General features: G+C 38.6%; 1 protein-coding gene across 7 annotated transcripts in view; it reads right to left on the bottom strand.

Moving 5' to 3' along the window:
* Positions 1–23728, bottom strand: part of FOXP1 (forkhead box P1) — a 494495-nt gene that overhangs the window by 285008 nt on the left and 185759 nt on the right. Inside the window, exon 1 of one of the 7 annotated variants that reach the window (XM_084634568.1) lies at positions 6551–6684. The exons of the other annotated variants lie outside the window; for them this stretch is intronic. The gene's annotated coding sequence lies outside the window, so the exon portion shown is untranslated. Of the gene's footprint in view, positions 1–6550; positions 6685–23728 lie in introns of those variants that run through there. 7 annotated transcript variants of the gene reach the window in all.

The following is a 23728-nucleotide window of genomic DNA, read 5'->3' on the forward strand; positions in this document are numbered from 1 at the left end:
TTCTTAATCTTGATGTCTATCAATTTAGTTTCACTTTGAATAATATATGACTCACGTCCTTTGTTTCAGAACGCAGACTTGCTTGAATAGGTCTCTGCTTAGTTAATTTGTGTGTGTGTGTTTGTGTGTGTGTGTGTGTTTGTAACCCCTGTAATTCTATTTATGTTCTCTCTGTCGTCCTCCCCCCGCCCCCTTTCCAAAAGATACAGCCCTGGAGGAGATGCATCTGTCATGCTTAATTCAGAAAGTAGTTTACTGGTATTTGGGGTGTTCAGGTCCTCTTTTTACACCAAGTGCACAGGGTTAATAAGAAAAATGGGTGTCAGTAAAAAATAGAGTAGAAAGGAAGAACAGCAAGTGTGTTACAACCTATATCGCTGCATCTTGTGTACTCTCTCTTATGCAAAACACTATGTAATCCTTTAAGAAACATGACAATCTGCCACTTTCTGTTCACGTAATTGGGATCAACATATGGTAGAAGAGAAAAGAAAAACATTTGTTTATTAATTTAGATCAAGTTACTAACAGTGTTTAGAATTAATTCCATGTCAATTGACCAAAAGCATTAATAGAATAAAACTATAACATAATTTAACTGAAATGTTGATCTTCTAAACAGTGTGCAGAAGTACACGTAATATCTAATGTTAATTCATTAGAGGCAGACAAATATGCAAGCATTTGCTGATATAGACAATGTAACATGAAACAGAAACTCAACGAAATTTTAGTGTGTGAAATAATAAGGCTGTATAAAACTTTGTTTCACAAAATTCACACGATAAAGGTGGGGTCCTTTGGGAGTGTTTGTGAAACTGATCAACTGACAGAGTATGCCATTTCCAGGATCTGGTGCAGCTTTTTGCCATCCATTTTACTCAGGGGTGGGGTGGGGGAGCCTTTCAGAAGGAAATTCATTTATTTACCATTTATTCTGCAAACACAGACAATTTTTACAATTACATGTCACCTTTACACCTCTGAAAAATGACATTTTTAGCAAGACAAAAATGGTTAAAATCAAGATGAAAATGGAAAGTACTGTATTTTGATTTTTTGCTCATTTGCAAAAATTAGATGATTTTTTTAAACACCTCTAATGAGAAGTTTTACATAGTTCTCATAATAAAATATTGGAGACTAAGGTCCAAGATCTATAAGCGCTTGCAAGCAGTCCCACTGGCTTCAGTGGGATTACTTGGGTAAGTAAAGATTTTCTTGATTGAGGCCTGAAAAGACAGGCACAATATTAACAGCACAATAGGTAGGTCTCACCTTCAAACATCAAAACCTTGCAAGCAAAATACATGAACTCTGACATACTATTTACTGTTAGAGTCACGGCAATAAAGGTTTTTACTCCACTTTGGTGGAAATATGATCTTGATCAGGTCCTTTAAATCTATTTTCATGTTTATCAGTTCTGTTGTATCTATTTTCTGGATGTTTCAGGCAAACCTGTGGTACTGCACTTTGCAACACAGAATAGATTGGCAGGATACAAGTAGACCATTTTAAAATTGAATTAAAAAAAAAAAAAACCTGAAAATGACTACTTCAAATAAAGTTGTCTCTTGGTAATGTCTCAAATCCCATATAACATTTGCCCATTTTTCTAAACACCTGTGGAGCATATTCAGTACACATGCTACAAAAAAACCCAAACAACCCCAAACTAGTGTTTGCTCAAGGGAGGCAAGCATGGTTTAGCAACTTGAACACAGGGCTGGAATCAAAGATGATTATTTCAGTTCTATTAGGGAATCACTCACTGACTGGGTATGTGATCTTGGGCTTAGGTCAACATTTTCCAAAAAACACAAGTCTGAGCTGCCTGAGAACCCCAAAACTTTGACATGTAAATGATGGCCCCTATCCTGCAAACATTTATACATGTGAGTAACTTTATGTATGCAGGTAGTCTCATTGACTTTAAATGGCACTGCAGACATGAGTAAAGTTACTAACAAGTGTAAGTATTTGCAGGATTGGGATTTTAGTAGACATGATTGAAATGTTTGGCTTTAACCACTCTGCGTCTCAAGTTTATCCAACGGTGGGGTGGGGATAATGTAGGAAATGCCTATCTTTGCAATGCACTTGGAGATCTTTGGCTAAAAGACATTTTTACTGTAATTTGTTAAAACAGGACTGTTTGGGGGAGCAGACTGCATTTTTTTTTTTTAAATGACAGTGCTGGCAATGATTCTAAATGGATTAAGAGCCTGATCCAATGCATACTGATGTCAGTGGAAAGCCTTTCATTGATTTCAGTGGGACTTGGATCAGGTCCTGACTAGCACACTGGCCCTGAGTCTGCTCTCACTGAAGACACAATAACCTTTGCCATTGAGCTCACAGTAGGATGGCGCCCTAGTAGCTTGATCCTACAACCTTTACTCCCACGGGTAGTTTCTTCAGGGGGACAAATCGTATCCGAAAGAGCGAGTTGTGTGAGTGCTGTAGGATGGGGCCCTAACTGTGAGTGATGATTGTAAAGCTATATTCAATCAATAATATAAATCAGACAATGAAATCGGGGGGACCTGGGGAGGAAGATTATACTAATTAAACAGTAGTATCGTATAGTACTAGAGCATGTGTGGCATTGTACAGAAGCCAAAGTGTGATGAACACAGGCCCACCTCCCACACACACTGGCTCCCTTGAGTAACTTTACAAAGGTGAGTAGTATCTCAATGAGACTTCTCACTTGCAGAATGTTGCTCACGGGCACAAGTGTTTGCAGGATTGGGGCCAACATCCCTGCCTTGAAGAGCCTACAAGGGATAAATATGATTAGAAACCAAAACCTCTGGGGAAAAACTCCATTTCAATACCTAGAAAGCAGACTCTCTCTCTTTTTTTTTTTTTTTTAGACAGTTTCAGAAATTTGATTTAGTATTTATTGATGGACTGATTTTTGTTAGTGACAACTTTAGTTTCACACCTGAATATATTAACTGAACATTTCTGTTTTAATTGTTTACTGCAAGGCTTCCTAGAAGCCCCGAAATATAAAAACCTCAGAACCACAATTAGAATTTTTTATTTTTTTTTTAAATTGTGAGATCCAATAATGGAATAACAGACTATTTTTTCCTTCAAATCTAACCAAGTTATAGTTAAGTCTAGACAACCAGGCTGACATTTGCTTTCATTATATATTATCTTTGTGATTTTATTTTGTTTTGGAGTGTGTGGGGGAGCTTAGTTCGAAAAAAAGTAAGGGCTGCAAAGAAGCCAAAAATGAATTAATGTACTTTTATCTGCTATTTTGTTTATAGTTCAACTTTCTTTTTAATTTAGAGAATCTGATGTGCATAATGATTCTGCTAAACAATGACTAGTAGAGAGGTGCTCATAGGCCTTCATCAGAACCAGAGTTGAAGTTTGAGAACCTAAAAAATTTTAAAAACTGAATAACTTAAAGACTACCATATAGAAGTGCTTCCACAATAGTTATCAGGATTATGATTTTTTTTATTGTGCGATATATATTGACTGTCATGAGATACTGTAGGCGCCATATTCTGACCCAGGTGTCATTATTACCTATTTGGAAAGTGAAATGTAGATGGCAAGCCAAAGGTGTAAGGCAGGGTGTGTTTATTTCACCTGGTCTTTGAAGAAGGGTAGATGGATTGTGCCACAGGCAAATGTATAGTGTTTGTATTTGCTGATGTGCTGATGGTTGGTGGAAGAAGTGAGCTGCTCATATTGCACTTTGATTTTTAAGAATTTGCTGGCTGCTCAAAGCCCACATACGGGCACTTTTTATTTATTCTAAGTTGAAATAAAATAAATATCATGAGGATAAAGCTAAGCCCTGAAAATCTCCTCCATTTAAAATATTATTATTAAATTTCATTTCTATCACAATGCTAGAAAAGAAACACTCAGTTTTGGCCAACATCCCTAATCGCAGTTCATTTAATTTTTTTTTTTTTTATCAACTATCATATACAAGTACAGCTAACAGGCAAGTTAAGTACACATTGCTTACAGTACAAAATTTGAACTATGGTCATAAGTCTAGCATCTTTCACTGATAAACTGGTTATTTGACTCATATAAATTACTTAGCATAAAAGAGAGCTACTAGCCCTTGTTGGATTCTTCTGACTTAAAGACCATAACATGTTCCCAGAAAGTATCAAACCTGTCAAATGTCCAATCAAATGATAAGAGAACATCTTACAGAACGTTAAGAAAGCAAAATAATCAAATCTTACAGTGCATTTTAGCCTTGCAACGTCTTCACGGTTTCTTAAAATGACTTTCCATACATTAGTTAATGCCAGTCTTAACCATTTTGAGGCTGTGTTATAATTCTCATCTTGAAACTTGACCTCACATATAACTGAAGTAGTAATATGAAAGATTCCTCCCCAACCACTGTGGAGCAGCCACTGAATCTGTATCTTACAGCGTTACTCTGGCACCATTTAAAGACAAAAAAAAGTGTTACTTTCAGTACCCACAACTGTGAAGTCTACCTTTCAAAACTACACATTTAGGGAATTCTGAACACACTTCCACAACCCACTAGTGCGTAGTGCACTCCTTTTGCGACTTGTGTGCTATTATTTTATTTACTCATTTTTGGTTTAACAGAAACTAACCTTCTAGCTTTCTTGGCTTCAAACATAATATACATATCCCCATTTGACAAACGCTCCATTGCATGATATTTTACTCTTCACAGTGCCCATTCTTTTGAACCGTCTGTGCTAGTATCTTTCAGATTCTTGTGAACTTAAATTTTGAATCTCTTTTCATGTGAGACAGATAGCACTAGTCTAAACTGTTCTCCCTCCCTGCCTCTCTCTCTCTCTCTCTCATACGAAAAAGTCTTCAGCCTGCCAAAAAACCAGCAATGCAGAAGCCTGCCCATCTTTACAGGGGAAAAAAAGCTACTCTCTCTTACCTTATAACAAAGTGATATCCTTGGTCATGGTCATGTGAAAATATTTTTGAGGTATCCTTTAACAGCCTTTAAATATTGAAGCCTAAAAACAATATTTGCTGTTTTACCTTTGAAGCTTTAACAAAAGCTTTGTTTTAGCATTTACCTTAGTGTGCAATAAGAGTTAATAATCAAATCCATCCCAACCCCCACAAATGTTAAACAAAAAGATAAAAGAAATGCAAATAGCTATTGTCATGGAAAGTTAAAGTACCTGTCTGTATTTTTAAGTGAAAACTATTATCTCTATCAATCAAAATTTAAGAATACAATAGCGCTAATCACACAAGGTGCTTTGACTGAGGTACTTTTCCTCATAAAAAGTTTTGTTTTTTTTTTAAACCAGAGTATAAAAGTAATATACTTACAATTAGGTATGGTATTTGTAATTTTGTTATTGAAAACCCTCACCAGTCTTATTGTTAACAAATGCTTAGGAGTCTATAGGCTGATTTGCACGCAAGAAGACCAAAGTCCCTACATATTTTAATAAGATTGATGAAATTTTATTCAGATGCTCACACTTTCCAACATGTGGTGGAACAGCACACTCTTCTGTTTGAGACGAGTTACTCAAATGAAGGAAATAGTTAATTGGTAACCAAAACTGCTACTGGCCTTGATACACATTTTCCACATTTCTCCAAATACTCTATGTATTACAACACTCTGCTTTGAAGATGGGCCCTTTGTCATTTTTTTCTGTGTTTTTGGTATAAATTCTCTCTCATTTGACTCTGAAAAGGAAGCTGAATTTCTATTACTATTAAAGCCTGCACTGTATATACAGTAGAATGTACTGTACAAGCACACTGCACGGATTTGCTAGAAAGTCATTTTTAAAAGTAATTTGTTCAGACTGAATCAGAAACTGAGCTGTAGAGTTAATAAGTACGAGAGCAAGTGACAGTAATTACATCTATATTAAAAGAGCTGGAGATTAAAATGCCTATAGTAAACAGTTAACCTAGAGTGCCATTATGCAAACTCTGTTCTCATGGAGGGATGTCTCCCACACTGAGCAGCAATAGGACTGTCATTTTTTCCCCCCCGCAATATCAGGTTCCCTACTCTATAGTCCTGGTACTCTGCATCATGGCTAACATCTCTAGTGTGCTATTAATATCAATGAAGAGACTATTCAATTTCCACAAAGAAAAACCTTCCTATTACAGCACAGACATTCTGGTGAGGACCCTTGCTTGGGAGACAATAAAGACAAGAGTTTCTTGCTGCTTTTACAGTTCTGTGTTGCACATTGTTTGAAAGCTTTCGGCAAACAATGGAAGCATTATCTTCAGGATAGTTACAAAACAGGATTCGTTAGTACAAAGAATAAAGCTGAACTCATTTCCCCTGCTCCCCCCCTTCAAAATAACCTGTCTATTGCAATACAGTATTTAGCTCTAAGCTCAAAGGTATACTCCAGAAGCACCTGTATTCTTGATCTAATTCACTACCTCAGCTGACCAGGACTGCTTTAAGGAGGACTGGACAATAAATAATATCAAGCATTTTGTGCATTTATAAAGGGGAAGAGAAACAAAAGTAACATATTTTAATGAAATACAAACTTACCCATTAATGAGGAGGAGCAAGGCTTTGAGCTGTACAATAATTCCCAACCAACTGCAGAAAGTTGTGAGTTTGAAAACACGAAAGCACTAACTATCCAGGCTTTCTGTGCTTCAATACTGGCTGCAGTGTAAGGAAGCAGGACTGAAGGTATGTGGTCTAAACACAACAAAAGCCACTGCCTTACTCTAGATTAAATATGCAGGAAGAGGCCCCTTTGCATAAACACAAACACTCAGCAAATGAGTAACTGGCTCAAATCAGACGCCTGCTGTGCATTCTACCTGTCCTGATCTCTGACAAGCTACACAGCCTGTTTAAGGGGATAGTAGCTAAAAAAGCACACAGCTGAAGTCTGTGCTCACACAATACTAAATAGTAACAGCAATAATCAATATGAATCATATTAATTTCTAATCTGGGAACTGTTCTGGCAAAATAAAATAAAATAAAATAAATAAATCATTTGTCAGCCATACATTGGCTTTACCACATACCCCACCAAACCAGAAACAGACCAAACCACCACCTGAAAATTCATTTTCACTCCTAATAAAAATTCATTAGAATTCCAGTCCATTCATTTCCTAAAAGGGGACTTAACAGGGAACAGTCACTGTTGAGTTAGAATATAAAATCTGAATTTCTACGATTTGTGCTGTCCCTCTATTTTCTTTTTTGTACATAAAAACACATTTCACATACAAAGTATAGTTTTAATTAATTATTGTAAGTTTAATACATTCCTATTTTACTGGTTATGTGGGGGAAAGGAAGAAATTTCTGAAGATTTTTTTAAAAATGTCATTTCTAAAATAGTCCTCATAAAAGTATCTCAAAAATATATTTACTTCCAAAAACAACTACAATTACCAAAGACCATGTTTCCCACCAAACACCCCTAAGCATTTATTATTGCAATTAAATATACATAACATAATGCCACAATGTATTCTCGTTTCCAGAGAAAATAAATATGTTCTAGTCGCATTCATCCTTACACCCCAAGAACAGAATCAGAAAGCAAAAATTTTAAGCAATTGTAATTCACTAGTGTCCCTTCTTAATTTAAGGAGTCAAATCACATTGACCTTTTATTGTAAGTCCTAGCTACATGTTGGCTTTAGTAATTTAATTATTTTTAATAACTTGCAGTATTAAACGATTGCTACTGAAACATAAATAAGATTATACTCCCCTGCCTTCTTTTCTAATGCTACAGCCTACAGTGTGATATGTACTGTATACTACTGCCCTATGTTCCGTACCTAAATTGCATTCTGAAAGATCACTTACACACACAAAAAAAGAGGATTTGGGCTTAAAAAGAGGCACCATATATTTGCTTGGATTCCAAAGCATGCAGCACAGCTGATTTGGTACGATATTGGATTCCACTAATGATTCTAGTGAGGAACAAGCACTTTTCATTTGACTAACCTATTTTATTACCCTTCCTTGCACTCCTGTAGCATGAGGGGAGGAGGGAAGAGACAGTTTTTACTTTCCCTTGCATAAATTCACAATCAGAGCAAAAAGAAAAATAAAATTGCTATCATGAGCCAGTAAAACCTAACAGGATAAAAAATCCTCCATGAAGGGATCCCACAAGAAATTTTAGAACCCCTATATTTATTCACTATTATTGCATTGAAATGACCTTCCAAATAAGGTGTTAGGTAATACGGTTCACATAGACGATAGTGATCTAACCTTGATGCAAATAAACCATAGAACAAAATTTAATCAGTATATCACTGTGTAAAAGCCTTTGTCCATCCCAATGGAGCTTCTAATGACTGTTTTGGCAGTTCTGGCTGGTAGTTATGCCTCCCTGCTCATATATATCTCATACTGGTTGAGCAGGCTAATGGAACTGCTGTTAGTGGAATCCAATATTAATGCTCTGTATCGTGCAAAACTAGATGCAACTGAATATATTATACAATTATAGGTAGTATCTAATTTCATAAGTATTAGATACTGGACTCTAAATTAATATTTTAATAAGAAAAGTGAAATAAATACCACATTTCAGGTAAGGTGTCTATACATTCTGGATCTGCCAGTCTTCCTGCTGTAAGACTGCTCTATACTGAAGCAAACAGAAAAGACATAGGACTCTGACAAAAATATGTAGGCAAGCTTTAGATGCTGAGTGACACATACTGATGCCCAGAGTCAAAGATGTCATCTTCATGCAAGCTCCACTAACTATAAACTTGAGAGAAAATGAAGCCCAAAAAAAAAAAAAAAAAAAAAAAAAAGTGTGGGGTGGAGAGAATGGAGTAAGACCTCCAGAAAATAAACAGGGTGTACAGTTTCAAAGGCTACAGACACAGACATTTCATTGTTCAAGCCAATTATCAGTGGAAAATAATAACAACAGATGGATTCAGAGTCACTGACTTTTCATATGCACTTCATCTCTGCACAACAGATGATGAAATGCGAGAGCTATCTCAAAAAGGCAAAACATCTTTCAGTAAAAGAACTCTATACTCCAGATGGGGACCTTCTAAGGCAGCTGATTATCTTCTTATAATGTTGTAAGATAGACTTACTAAAACATTTCAAGAACTGATCAGATAGGATGAGTACAATGGCATCATTATTAGAAGTAGTCACTTCAGACTTGTGACTAAAAACAGACAGAAATTTCAATACGGTTAGAATTGTACATTTCTTGTTTTCACATCAAATACTCTTGGTTCCAAATAAAGGGCCTGATCCCATAGTTTCCAGGCCGGGAAGGAATTCAATGGGACTTCTGCCTGAGTAGACTAGTGCAGGATTGGGCCCACCACTCGGGAGTCATTTTTATTTTTTGCTGTACACAATCTCCTAAAAAACACAGGTACTACTCACGTGAATACGGTGGACTTCTACCAGTGTGCTCCTCACTCACAGAAAAGAAGAGATTAAGCATATTTACAATTATTTTGATAGTTTCCAATGTAACTGATAAAAATATAGGGACCTGATTCTTTGCCTACATACCTACAGTGAAGTAAATCAGGAATAAACCCAACCAAGTCAATGGAGTTGCACTGGCATATAACCGGTGTGACAGAAGCATCAGGCCTCTACATTGTAAATCTTACTTAAGAAAACTCTTAAAACAACTCATCTTTTATGGGAAATAAAGCATAATTTGCTTTCAAAGGGAAATAACAAATATATGTAAATTCTGGTGGTTCCGGTGATAAGCAGTTCCAACAAATGTCACATAAACATCCAGTTAAGAACCACCTACCTATCATAACCATCTCCCACTCAACCTGAATACCACAAAGTAAGTGTTTTTGATAACATGAATCAGGTACACCACAATTTCAAAACCTAAAATAAGTAATGGAAACATTAGCTCATTAATCTTTAAGACAACATTTCTTTATTGCAAGAACACTACATAACTAGTACATTAAAAAAAATTAGTTTGCCATTTTTGCAGTTCATTCTCCAAAACACACAAGGAAAATTTAAAAAATGACACTTCTTAAAAGCAATATTCTAACGGGCGGTTGGTGCAGAACACACACACAAAACCTGCCCTAAATACTAACTTATTTCAGAAGTCAAAAACTACTTTTAAGCACAATTCTGTTGACTCAACAAACTTAAAGGAGGGAAAGGAAGTGAAAAAGCACAGTATTCCTGCATCTTTGCAATGCACTTTGTCAAAAGTAAATTCAGAGGGGAACACACAAGCACAGAGAAAATTTTGCCCAAGGCAAAATTCTGCAACTGCTTTAAGAAGCAAACAAGTACACAAAAGATGTGTAATACAACCATCTGGCTCTTCTCATGCTATATCAATAATCCCCAAAGTTTATCCCCACCTCCTTAACCAGCCCACACTGATGCCACAAAACCAAATGGCATCACTTATGCTTCCTGCCCATCACATTTTAAAATAGTATTTAAATATGTCTACAGTACATTTTTGCATTTAATCAATTTCCTAAAGAAAAAAAAAATTTAGCATCTCACATTATTAGTTCTGCTTTTTCTACTTATTGGGAGCTGCAAAACCACCAAGAAAGTCCTTGTGGTAAAGGCACTCTCATATCAACACACTGTGTCAGGTAACTGGATAACGTACTGGTCAAAATTTCAATCTCACCGCTTCTCTTGTTTTGTGTCACAGAGTGAAAATTGAGAGGGTGAAGAAGGTTGTGCCCAACAAAATCACATGCTCAAGAAATATGGGTATGTTGGATCTGATTTTGGATTGGATTCTGGATTGTCTCTCCAAATGGGATGTGAGAGAAGAAATGTGGGGAAAGGAAACTAAATATTATTCACATTTTTCCATTTAGGATTTCAAATATTTGCACCAATTATTTTAAACTGCCCACAATCGAGGAACTGCTGTATGCCACTGCAAAATTTAATATTTACCTGTAGGGTCATGAGGCGAGAAGATTGGAACATCACAGTACAAGGTTTTCCGCTCCTGATGGGCGGGGCAAAGGCACATCTTACATTACTTACTAGATAGGATGGATCCCAGAAGGCAGCACTAGAGCATGTGCACAGCACTGGGTAAAGTTATCCTCTCATGACAGTAAAGGTAAAAAATGAGTTAAAAAAAATGTATAGCGCCACAAGCTCATAAAGGAGGGTTCCTCTCTGACTGTACTCTCCCTATGTTATGCTTATTATCCTGTCCCACACACCTGGTACAGGCCACCAACATGCCGCACTCTTTCACCGATGACATTCGTATCATGTATTACGAAGCCTCCTCTGACACAACTTGCCACAACATAGGAAAAGGTTGTATGTTCTCGCAAACATGGCCCCCTCGCAGCACACAGTCGCTCACACACTCCCATTTGCCAGCCTCCTCTGTCCATCCTCACAAAGCACTGATCTTTCTGCACACAACACAACATGCCCAGCTAAAATCCACTTCAGTAAAAGAATGGTTTTAGCCTGGCTGGTGTGGTTTCAACTGTATATTCAGTATCTCCTGAATCTACCAGGGAAGAGGGATAGCAGCATGCAAAAGTTTGATAGCTGGAACAAGTGCTTTGGTGCCCAAACAAGCCCTGTCATGAATACAAGCAACAGCCATCTCTCCTAAACAGGACCCCTGAGAGGCTTCTAGCACCCTCACTGAGGAGCATGGGAGACGCAGGCATTCAGCAATTTACAAGAGGAATTCAGTGTCTCTCAGGTTCAGGTCTACTAAGAAGAGGACATGGATGGAGGTAGAATCAGTACACACTGCATTTCAGAGGCACGGTTGCTGCACGGCATCATTTATGCTGTTTAAGCATGCCCCCCTTATCCGAAGGTAGGTTTTGGGCCCTACGTGTTTAACTGAAAGAACAGTTCACTTTTGTTTGGGGTTTATTGTGTTCTTTAGGGAAAAATCACCAGTGTAACCATAATGATTCATACTGTGAAAGCTTGACATAAAAATGGTACCAAAAACAATACTTCAAAGATATTTACAGAACACCAGTCACCGCAGTATTGAGGTGCTGACTCAAAGCTCTTATTTTTAATTGACTATCTTTCTATAATGACATATCCAAGTCAAAATTCTGTTCTCTGTTAAAAATGCTGCTCTAAACCAAATAAAATGTGCTTTCTGAGGGAAAAAAAAACAACCACCACCACCAAAAATACACCACTTCTCTGCTTCCTGACAGTCCTGACTCAGGCAAAATGCCGTATGGAGCATATACAACAGAGGCAACATTTGACCCTGTAGCAATAGACTTCCTATCCATAGTTTTCAATTTTCAGAGAGTGACTACTGACTGAAATAAGCTTAGCACAGCTCTCGAAGACTCAGCCAGAGGGAGGCTCCCTCTAAATTAATCTAGTATAGCTGATGCCCATAGACCACAAGAAGTCTCTGGTTTGAGTAACAAGTGTGGTTATCTGCAGGACACACACAGCGAATCCAGCCACCGGATGGGGGACTGCACTAATTGCTTAAGTCTGCTCTAGTGTCTGGCCATCAGTTGGCCGGCACAAACACATGGCTGCCTACCAGGCCTAGGTTAGCACAGCTGGAGCCAGATGACTAACTATTAAAGATATTCTTCCAGTGGCAGCATCTGGCTCCCTGGCATGCTCCACATACAGTTGAGCTGGCTGTTTCAGAGGCGTCTCTCTAGCTCTGTGTTGCAAAGCGGTTAGGCTGCTGTGGAGCTGCACGGACTGTTTTGTCCTCCTTTTAAAGGTGAAGCAAAAAGCTTTTCACCTGCCAAGACAGAGGTTTTGGTTTCTGATTTCATGTGCAACTGTTGATGACACCACTGACACCTAACGCAGAACAAGAAATCCAGCTGCTTAGGTATAAGAGCAGTCATTGTTCAGTGGAGGAGAAACACAAACCCTAAGCACTCATGACCTTGGTACGGAGGCAAATGGGATTATTTTCTTTGGAAATAAATATATTTTTATTGGTTAAGCCTGTACCTATATTCGGGCTATCAATCTGGGATCATGAACGCTTAATTTTTTTTAAAATCCTTTTCAGTTTGATTTTAATACGAGATGTCTCTGACTTGACTGTACAACTTCTTTGTAAGAATTAATAACAGTCTTCCACAAACCTAGGGCTGGGTGAATGGCTCAGTGAACTTAATCCACACCTGGTCTATGTAAAAATGGGCTCATATTTTCCAAACAGAAATAAACCCCCTTTATATGAACCAGGTTTGGATCCAACTGCTAAACCATTCCCACATTCTACACAGGCGTTTGCTATGATTAAGGAAAGAGGTAGTGCTTAGTGGGTGCACAAGGATGTCTGCAGACACAACAGCTCCTTCCTGAGGGCCAGTCACATCTGACGAACAATTCTAAAACAATTAAACCCTGTGGGACAATTCTACCCTAAATGATACTTGCTGCAAATGCAAAGTAACTGCCATTTTACGTACAGCACTGTGTAGCAGAGAAGAATATGGCCTGGTCTCTTTTCTCTTCCCAAGGAAACCTAAGCCTGTAACGCAAAATGACTGAGAACTACATGCTGCCCATGCCAAAATACAATAATAATGTATGCAAAGATTAAATTAGAGGAATACGAAGTCTAACTAAAACATCATAATACCTTGAAATAACGCTTTAAGTTCAATTCCTGCGCATTTTTCGAAACCACCGAAACATAATGAAGTTTTACTTTAAACACAGCATTTATAACTCATGTCAGGCTCTTCAAGTAACTTGGACCACAAGCTAGGAAAATGTACATTCTTGTACATTTGCACAGCTTACAAACTGAGCAGCATATACTGCCTTCCATCCACAGACAGAACTCCCATTGGCACAGACAAAGGTTCTGTGCATGGATCAAAGACAATACCTGTGACTAAGAATATTAAATTTTTTAAAATAAATTGGCAAAAAATTAGAACTCAACGGCTAATTTATTTTTGTTGCCTTCACGGCACTTTTTCTACCTTCTCCCATTTATTTCACAAGTGCTCCACTAGAAACCTTTGCGGCAAGGATTATGTCATACTGTCACAAGATCAGGTGTGAAGTATGGTATGAATAAATATATATCCACAACCACATTTAATTTTCAGTGGTTGGGCATCAAGGGACAAAGACGTTTTTATGCAGAAGTATTAACCAAGAGTTTAATTTTAAATGGTCTGGATTTAAAAAAGCAGTAACTACATACAGTACGGGCATAAAAGCAACATAAACTCCCTTTCTCCCCTCCCCTTTTGGAAAAAGCAATTCGGAGTATTAAAAATTACTGCTCTTTATATTAAAAATACAGGGTGCTTGAGTATTTCTTCTTTTAAGCCACTGATACCATGCAGGATAATTGTACTCTATGCATTGGTAATAAAAACTCTTCACTGAAAATAAACATATTTTACAGTAATCAGGAACGAACTATTTTGGTACCTTTTCACGAGTAGCCATTTACTTTGGCACTGAATTGCAGCATGGAGGAAAGAATACAGTATATGTGCTAACACGAGAAAAACTAGACTCTAGAATGAATGTACAGTGAAAGACAAATTTAAAGCAGCCTTCTTGTGTTCTGACATAAGAATATAAAAATGACACGAGCAAGAAAAGATTAGTTTACATACTTTTCAATCACAGCTGCCGCTCAGAAACCACGATACCTTTAAAATGACATTCTAAGGAAACAGATACAGTGTGGCTGCAGCAATGGCTAGATATAGTTAACATGAAATTTAAAGGGGCACTTTTTATTTACATACTTCATACAGCCCTGAACTGCGGCACAGTTACAATGACAAGATTTTTAGCATGATTAATTTAGAAATAATCTACTCATAAATAAGAGTGCACTGCAAAGGATTTTGCAGAGCAAATTTTTATCACCAGCCTTAGATGTCAAAACACAGTTTCAGGGACAGGGAAAGAGCAAGCCACATCTTCTTAGTTAATATTTAATTGGGTGCTAAAGATTCCTTATACAGGACCTCTGCACCATCACTGACAGCCCCACAGTGTGTCCCTATCAATGCAAAGGATGCAGGCCCTGTCTGTATAAACCAGAACAACATTAAATTTAATCAAACCATTCAATTAATAAATCACTTGAGTGGTCTATGCAGCCCAAGTCCTATATAATTTCATAATTTTAAAAATATTTGCACTCTGCAACCACTGAGATTGGCTGCAAGGTTCCATAAGACACACTTAACACTTGAGTTGGAGAACAAATTTATTTAATAAATGCACCGCTAAGTGCAATAATACTGCACCAAACTGCCAAATCACTTAGAGCATCTTGGGAGAAAAAGCAAATACACTTTCTCACGATTTAAATGTATGTCACTGCTATAGCTGGATCTTCAGGAAACCCACCTGATTTTCTGCATTTAACCGGTCACAGATTGCCGGTTGACCTAGCTATTCTGAAGGGCAACCAAAACAGGGGCTGGGGAGTCAAAATCACCAAGTCAAAGACACATATCCTTTGCCTTTTTGCAGTGCACTCAACTGATCTTCTTCCATTCTCTCCTTTGATCTGTGCCCCATTCTACTGCCCTTTCCCATTCTCCTCGCTGCCTCACTGTTCTTCCCTTTTTGAGGCTCTCCAACTCTTCTTTCAATAAACCTCATTGCTCTCCTAACCCCAAGCCCACTCCGTTGGTCCAGTCCTCATGTCTGCACCTCTCTTCCCATCACACACTGTTTCATCATCCCATTTCCCCCCTGCCCAGTCTTTGGACATCATGTTGGGCATGGCAGTGGCAAAGAAGGCCCTTTTAAGTAGAGCAGGAGAGGGGAAAGGAGAATACCAGAAGAGAGACATTTCATCAGGCCCAGGAGAGCTCCAGTGATAGCAATGGAAGTTGCTTAGCTCCATTAAATAAAAGCCATGGGCAAACTGGTTTGCATCCATATTCCCTGATGTAGGATTCGGCCTTCTGATGAGAGTAAAATGGACACATCGGCAGGCCCCTGCATGTAAGAAAGTCATGCTAGCACCATGAGTGAGAGAGAGGCTGGATTATTTATGAACCTAATAGTGGCCTTAAATGAAGAGATAAGACAAACCCTTACCCAGCCTTTGGGCCCGAGTTGTGTGCACTAATATAGAGTTCACACCCATTCATGTGTGATGCAACTTTAAGATTCTTGGAGACTTTTTGGCACTAAAATTGAGCCATATTTTCTATAAACAAAAACAACAACGAAATCTGTATTTGCCCTGTCCTGGATTCAGGATAGTTCTTGGCGATAATTCTAATTTTTTCCAGTGCAAAGTAATACAGGGAAGTTTTCATTATAATATTCTTCCTCAAGCCAATGGACGCACCTCTACATTCACCACCCTGACAAATAGTACAGCTCTTAAAAGTCTGTTTATATTAGTTTTATGGACCTATTCTACTGCTTAAATCAGGTCTCATTAAAATTGCCATCTACACGAGTATGCCCTCTGGGAAATCTACATGCTAGAGCTACTCCAGTTCCATGGGCAGTGCTCAAAGGGGACTGCATATTGCAAAACAGTTGGAGGGGGAAAGAGGAGGAGAAACAGGAGGACTTGAGGATAGTGAACAAGTTACTCCTCATTCCCATGTGAATTCAACCAGTACAGCTTTTGCTCATGTAGTGCAGAAGCACCCATGAAAAAATATGCTATGTCAAGACATTAGAAGGAAAAGTAGGTGTCCCTCAAAAGGCCAAATCTTGTTTCAAACGCCCATTTCATCATTGGAATGACAAGCTAATATGCAAACACTGCACCCGACCACCGTCACTAAGCACATGATCTGCACACTGGCCCTTCAGTTTAATTTTTAATAGTAAAAGTGCTTAAATCTTAGTATAAATTTATTAATGTTCAAATGAGTACAATTAAGAGCCATCATTTCATCTTTGTTTTCTTCTGTGTTAATGACCTGGAAGATCTCTGTCACTTGTATTAGCAAGGATTATTGCTAATATATTCAAAAACAGTTGTTTTGGCAAAGAAGTAAAAATATTTGATGATTAAATTTATAGTAAGGGGACTAATGAATAATATATCTTCTGATTTTTGTTCTGCTGAGATATATGTAATGACATATAAAACGTTCATTTATTATCACCACATCTCCAAGGAAGCAGACATGTCAAATTTCCGTGTGTGCGAGTGACACGGAGAGAGAGAGAGAGACTGACTGACTTATGGGGATTGTTTATTACACAGAATGTCCTCCAAATAGATAATCCTAAAATCCCAATTTACAAAGACATTTTTTAAAGCTAAATTCTTCAAAAATGGCTGTCCTGCTGGCTAAAATGAAAACGTTGACATTAAAATATCTAGGGGTATGGAGAGGTTTTCTGTTTTGTTTTACAAGTTTCTAACTCTGACAAATTAACTTCTGACTGCATCTAAATCTAGCAATGTTTCTTATTGACAAAAGCACTTGTAACCACCTTTACACCAAGTTCACGCAAGGAAAGTATTTACTATAAAAGGCATTAACTTTTATGTAACATCTGTGATCTTTGGGTGGGGAAGGGAAACTACACATAAATGAAGCCTATGTACACCAAAAATCAGTCAGATTTTAACACTTACCCAGCCAAATGTAGTAATGTTTTTTTCTGGTGGTAGCAAGCTATATTTCTTTCATTTTTCAAAAATCAACCAAAACCACCAAAATATTCTCTTCAGCGTTGGCCTACTTTCTTCAAATAATAAGAACCTCTCTTATGGTCTAAACTTTAATATGCAACAGAAGAATCTGGCAAACATTAGCCAAATAAGCCCTAGCCAGCGTATACAAAGTAACGCGTTAGTCAGCTACTTTTAAGCATAATTGAAAAATTGATCTTCATCCTCCAACCTACAAAAGCCCTATATTATTGTACACATTTTGGGGCATGTCTATGCAGAAGAGGGGATGTGCCTCTCTTCAGATCCTGTTCCCACTTCCCTGCTTTGCCAAAAATCTCCAGTTTTGAGTGTCAAATTTTCTGTCAGTTTGGAAACTGATCTCCCCCAAACTCCTCAGTCTGCAGACATCCCCCTGCCAAAAGGCAGAGATGGTAAAAATAAGCCATTGCAACTGGATTTCTTTTCACCAGAACGACATATGTCATCACTCTAGATTTTTCTCAAGCCAAACAAAGGACCACGACACACCACCAAAGGCAAGTGACACCATCCTGAGGCTTGCAGAACTGATTAGTTCAGATGCAACCCAACTTGGAGCAGCATCAATGCAGTGCCTGTATGAAAAATGCTGAATCTAAAGTTTTAACTCCAGGACCCAAAAAAAAAAAAAAAAAGTGAGATGATCTGGAGAAGATGCGCGAATCGGAGAGCAGGAGTCAGCATGGGCAAAGTCATGTGCTAAATGGGAGTGAAGGACAAAGCACTTACATTACAATGCCCAAACTTTAGAAAACCTATCTGGTGCTAACAATTTCCATATTCTGCATAAGGATGAGGAAGATTCTTAATCATCTACCTCACGAGTGGATTCCAAAAGTCCTAGAGCTAAACTCAATGAATGATTCCATTAGTGGAAAGACCGTGTGAAATGACATTGAGAAACAGCTAATACCACAACAGGGAAACAATCATTCATTAATTCAATTTTTACACCTTAGAGACCAAAGGAACAAGAGATAAGGATAGCTGACCCTTTATGTCAGCATGTTATTTTTTCTCCTGATGTAGGTCCCATCACTCAGGTAAAAAAAAAAAAAAAAAAAAAAGACAGCCTTTATCCCACCAATATAAGATTCCCAAGGGGAGAACACTGAAGTCTCTCTCCTGTACCCATCACCAAACCAAAGGTACATCTCTTTTCTGGGATGTGAGGCAGCAGAAAGGTTAAGGTAAAATCAGTAAGAATAAGAAAAAGCTTGAAATGACACACTGCAGCTAGCAAAGGTGCTTTGTAACATCTATATCAGTCTGATACTGCCCATGTTTGTGCTTTCCAACTTTGACTGGCCCACTGTATCACATCAAAGTGTTATTTTATTTAACCAGCCAGACTCTGGTTCCCAACTTGTGATTCTGCTCTCCAGTTTGTCTCCTGCTTCTGACCTCCCCGATATCTGACCAATCCAACTCTTGACTCTTGTCTTATGACTGCAGACTCTGGCTCCAACTACTAGGTCTGTCTGCCCACAATCTGGCCGTGACACTGTTTCCTGCCCCTTATCCAGGAGATGGAAGCATGGAGAGAGAGAGAGAGAAATCACTCAACCATGAGGCTTCTTTGCCCCCTGCCCAGATCAGAAGAAATTGAGAGGAAAACAGTTTATTTTCTTCCTTGCAGTTTGGCCCTTCTGCCACTCAAGCCTCTCTTGTAGGGAGCTAGCTTCTTCCCACCTCTTGCTGTGACTCCACTTAGTACATGACAGTGACAGGTCAGAGACGGTAGCTCTGAGGGATGCATAAGGAGTGCCACTGATCAAGGAACTGCTGATGAGTTTCATACTCCACACTTGTGCAGTGGAGAGAGCATACCTATAACTTGGGGCATGCACTAAGAGGATTTGGGGAAGGGGTCAGGCTGACAGTAAAATTGTAAAACCAAGCCCACCCCCTCAATTCCCTCACACACACAATTCCAAGTCAGCCCAAGAGATGTTCTTGTGATACAGAATAAGAAATAGAAGTAGGAGTGAGGAGAACAGCATCTGCTCAGTGGTACAAAAAACACATTTCCTTTTAAGAACGGTGTGAGTGCAACACCGCACTCTAGCATGGACTTTACTAGCTGTAAGCAAGTGGCCTATAGGAAACAGTTGCCCAATCAAGATCAGTATTATCCATCTCCGCAATTTAAAAATGTTTACCACCCTGAGTTTAGGAACACTAGCAAAGATTCTAAAGTTTCCCCAGCCTCTGCTAAAGACCAAGTAAGCTTTCAAATGTAAGCCTCACAAACCTCTGTTCTCCGTAAACCTGCTCAGTGTTTACCTGTGTCTGGATTTGATCCAAATATTCTGTACAGCTCTCTTTTACATTTTTGTTCTCTCTCTCGAAAGCTTTGGCAACTGAATCTATTATGATGTCAAAAGGTAGCTGACAACATAAAATGTATCCCGCTGAGTTGATGCGGCACACTGCTAAATTTACAACAACATAAGTATCATAAAAATTATAAGAACTGCAAATTAACCACTGTTTTTTTTAGTTCACTGACATAAATAGTAGTAAAGATCTGGATAACTTCCAGACATCTTTACAACTATTTAATTTGTCAAAATCTATCAAGTGTATTTCAACCACAAACCTGTCCTGTACAGCACATTCCCTTTCACATACTTATACTAGCATCAAAGGCAACAAAAATAAAGGTTGTATAATTACTGTACACCAACACTTTTCCATAGTGGTACGTTCGTTTTCCACATTGCCTCCCCATTACTTTTTGTTGAAATTGACACAGCCAGCAATGCTTGAAGACTATTTTTACATTTTGTTTTTATTTTCCATTCTTCACAGTATTGCCTTGAAAGTTCAGGAGGGAACATTTCTGTGTTTGCCAATTTGACCATATTTCTACCCTCACAGTGTTGCATGTTTCTCATGAAGCTCCCATCATCAAACTTCTTGTTTACTTTACTGTTTGTGCACCACAGCACCAGACTCTGCGACTACAGATACTTCACAGTTGCTGCAAGGAAGCAGGTAGAGGTTGTGTGTGTGTCCCACAAAAATGGGACTATTGCTTTGTTTAGAGCGTGATTTATTTTATTTCATTTCTCCGTGTAGTTGTTTTTAAAGAGATATTTACAATTTAGAGTACATTTCTTTTATTTGCCATTGTAATATTAACCAACTTTAAGTCTCAGTGTACTTGACAGTGACTCTTTAATATACACAGTGTTCAAAGTTATTACTGTAGACATTACAGGGTCTTATTCATAAATGATTCATTTTAACTACAGTGGAGTCGCACCTTACGTGGTGGTTAGGTTCTAAAGTCAGTGCATGAAGCGAAAATCACGTATAGTCAAAATTACCCTTGAAAATCCCTTAAATCACCCTTGAAGTTCAGCATGCTGTATATGGTTTTGTGTATACTGTACAACCCTGTCCAGTAATATGTATAAATGTATAATGTATACAGTAATGTACAGTATATAATAAAGAGTACATATGCAAAATATAATTTTACAGTACAGTATTTTTAATTACAAGGGATAATTACAGGGGGTAACTACAGGGGGTCATCAGGGCTTGATGTCAATCGAGGAGACCGAGAGCTTGGGTGACGGAGAGCGAGTCATAGACAAAGTGGTTGGCTCTGGTTCAGCTCGAGAAGTTGATCGTTTTTCCTTGAAAAACATGGTGTCGGCAACTGTCGCTGTTGTCTCTTGAGCTGCTCAAACATTTCTTGATATGGTCTCAAACCATCCACAATACTACGTGTGATTTTGAGGCTTCATTCCATAGAGGGATCATAGTCAGAAATTAAATCATTCAAGTGTTTCGCTGCTTGGAACACTTCACCAAATTTATGAAGATCCCAGCTTGCTGGCTTTTCCTGTTCGTCGTCATCATCATCTTCATCTTCTGTAAACGATTTTTATCAGTTCCTCTAACTCTTCGTTAGTCAATGTTTCTCTATGGTTCTCAATTAATTCTTCAATTTCTTCCTCAAGGATGTCGAAGAAGCCATCACCACCCACTTGCCTGGCCACCTGAACAATGCGTTTCACTTCTTTGTCAATGTTCGGGAAACCCTTAAAATCATTCACACATTCTTTCCATAGGTTTCACCAACATGCATGGACTGTTTCAGGCTTGATTGCATCCATTGCCTGTTTAATATAAGTGATGCAATCAGCAATGTTGAAGGACTTCCAACACTCCATCGCATTAAGATTGGGATTAGCATCCATAGCGCTACATATTCGTGAGAACATAAGCCTCGTGTATGTGGCCTTGAAACAGCGAATCACACCTTGGTCGAGAGGTTGGAGGTTGTATTGAGTGGGGGAGAAAGATTACTTCAATGTTGTTATGCACAAACCAGAGTGCTGCAGGGTGGCCAGGAGCATTGTCTACGATCAGCAACACTTTAAAGTCAAGTCCTTTCTCTTCGAGGTACCGCTTGACCTCCGGAATGAAACACTTGTGGAACCAATCCAGAAATAATGCTGCCGTCACCCAAGCCTTTTTATTTGATTGCCAGAACACAGGCAGGGGATTTTTGTTCTTGCCTTTTAGGGCACAGGGATTTGCCGCCCTGTAGAGCAAGCCCGGCTTTATTAAATGCCCAGCTGCATTGCCACAAAACCACACAGTCACATGGTCTTAGCTGCTTTCAAGCCAGGGGCTTGTCTTTCTGATTTCGAAATGTTAAGTGCAGTTGGGCTCCCCCCCGCAGAGGAGCCCAGTCTCGTCAGCATTAAAAACTTGTTCTGGAAGATAGCCCTTTTCTTCTATGATTTTCTGTAATTGTTCGGCGTAGGCTTTTGCTGCCTCTTCACTGGCAGATGCAGCTTCAACAGTAGTCTAAACGCTTTTGAGGTTGAAGCAGTTCCTAAAACTGTTAAGCCAACCTTGGCTGGCTTTGAATTCCTTCTCAGCAGAAGGCTGTCCCTCTTCGGTGGGAGGTTTGAACAGTGCGTAGAGGCTAAAAGCCTTTTCTCGCAACGTGTTGCCATCGATAGGTACATGTTTACAGTTCATGTCTTCCAGCCATAAGTTTAATGCCTTTTCAGTCTTCACTAAAGTCTTATCATGCACCTGGCTCGTCACCTTAGCAGTTATTGGAGCACTTGATGCCACAGCTTGACGAATTTCTCTCTCTCAAATCTTGATGGCACAGATGCTAGATTCGTTGCGGCCATATTTACGCGCCACACTGGAGACTGATATACCGTCTCTCAGTAAGTCCAACACAGCCAGTTTTCCCTCCAGCTTTGGAGCAGATCACTGTTTCTTTGGTTGAGCACCAGATGAAGTAGTTGGCTTGGGTTTAGGGGCCATGTTGTACGAAAAATATGTATCTTTAAACACTAGAATCACACTGAGAGCAGCGAGATGCTCACACTGTGAGAGGCACGCGGGAACCGAGACCGACGGAGGGAACAGCAGATTCACGTCTCCCATCTCACGCTCACTGACTGGAATGGTGGGCGGAATTGCCCAAACTATCTTTTTTTTTGCCAAGCACATATAGTTGAATTCGCGTAAGTTAAATGCACGTATGATGCAACTCACCTGTATTCCATTGATATCTTAATTGCATTAGGAAGAGACTAAAGTTGCTCAAGTCATTTTTATTGCATTTTTTAAGTAAGTGTTTATGCTTTATGAGTATGTGGATGACCCATATCAATTAGCATCAATACAAGCACCTTGACAGTCGTTCCTACAAGGAAACAACAAATCAAACAAATTCTTTGGGACAGGGAGTGTCTTTTTACTACATTTTTGTACTGTGCGCCAAGAACAGTAGGACCTGGATCAATGGTTGGGGCCCCCGGATGCTACTGAAATATGGATAAAAAATAGTAGTTTGAAAGGGAAGTAAATCTTAATAGTAAAAAATGAATCAAAGGAAAATGAAATTCAACTCAAGCCAAAAAAACCATACACAACATTGCTCCAGGATATTATTTCTACCATATTTGCTACAGCAAAGCAGCCAGAAACTGTAAACTTCACTAGATAACTGGCATAAGAAATTAACAAGATTCAAGTTACACATGCGGGGGGGGTGGGAGGAGGAG

This window comes from Lepidochelys olivacea (genome assembly GCF_965140295.1).
Source record: "Lepidochelys olivacea isolate rLepOli2 genome assembly, chromosome: 7".
NCBI classification, from domain to species: Eukaryota; Metazoa; Chordata; order Testudines; family Cheloniidae; genus Lepidochelys; species Lepidochelys olivacea.